This window comes from Aplysia californica, unplaced genomic scaffold (assembly GCF_000002075.1).
Source record: "Aplysia californica isolate F4 #8 unplaced genomic scaffold, AplCal3.0 scaffold00139, whole genome shotgun sequence".
In the NCBI taxonomy this organism is placed as follows: Eukaryota; Metazoa; Mollusca; class Gastropoda; order Aplysiida; family Aplysiidae; genus Aplysia; species Aplysia californica.
The window spans coordinates 1,500,416-1,501,771 of NW_004797409.1; positions in this window are offsets into that span (position 1 = coordinate 1,500,416).

Below are 1,356 nucleotides of genomic sequence, written 5' to 3' on the forward strand. Positions count from 1 at the left end.
GTGGTAAGTGTTTTTCGGCGCTCACTACATAAGATCGTATGAGCGCACGGGACATATTAAACATTTTCAGTTGATAGGAAATTTTGAATTTTGCCCAGGTAGCGGCTGAAACCTACTCTTATCGATTTTAGACCACCAAGGGATCTTTAACGTGCACAACTTGCACTCGAGACCTCCGAGATTTTTCGCCCTTGTCCGCGAAGGCCAGGTGTAGATCTACCCTACCAGAAGACCAGGAGTGTAGCTGAAAGACAGTAGTAAGAAGGGGCAAGGAGCAGCAGTAGAAAGGCTGCAGAAAGAGTCAGAAGCTCAGAGCAGGGGGCAAAGGAGGTGAGGGAGTGACGACAGAAAATGGAGACGACAGCAGACGACAGAACATTGCTAGACAAAGGAGGTGAAAGGAGACAATTTTAGAGAAGAAACTTTTTCAGTCGCTACCCGGATTCGAACCCGGGACCTTTGAATGAGAGGCGAAAACCTTAACCTCTCGGCCACAAGAGTCCCCAAACCAGGTTTTACTCATGTAAAACTATAACTAAATATTAATAACAAATATGGAGACACTATATACCTTTACAAGAGTAAATTATTATGGGGAGAAACTAGGGATCTAATAAGATTTGAAAAGGCTTCATAATGCGGTGTGTTGTATGCAAAAAGAAATAACTTTAAACAGATTGTGATTGATATATTATATTGCAGTAACAAATTGCCGGCTGGCGTGACAGTTTGCACCTATCTGTGCTTGTATATTATTGTGACCTGCTGTCATTTATTTGGAGTTATACTATTTATTTTATTCCTAAACACGTTACTATTTATTTTATTTTTAAACACAGTACTATTCATTTTATTCTTAAACACATTACTATTTATGTTATTCCAAAACACATTACTATTATTTTTTTTCTAAACACATTACTATTTATTTTATTCATAAACACGTTATTATTTATTTTATTCCAAAACACATACGTATTTATTTTATTCCTAAACACATTGAAACGAATTGACCTGTCTGCGCAAAGACCAGAGATTCGACCAGTCGCCGGAGCAAACAATTTTTTATATTGCTTGTGAAGTTAACAGCGTCCGTACCAGGAGTTTACTCTTCGTGGGGTGTCAGACTGTGAAGCTGTTACCCATGAACGTGTTATCTTTGGGGGGAGGGGGGTTGTTTGTTCGTTTGTTTTTGGGTTGTTGTTGTTTTTTTAACATTTTGCTTTTATTTTGCTTGAGTTTAGCTGTTTACGTAACACAGCCGTGTCGTTTCGAAAACCAGGGAACTTAGGCCGAAGTTTGAAGGAGAAGGAGAAGGGAAAGAAAGAGTGTTTGTGAAAGAGAAAAGACTGGGGG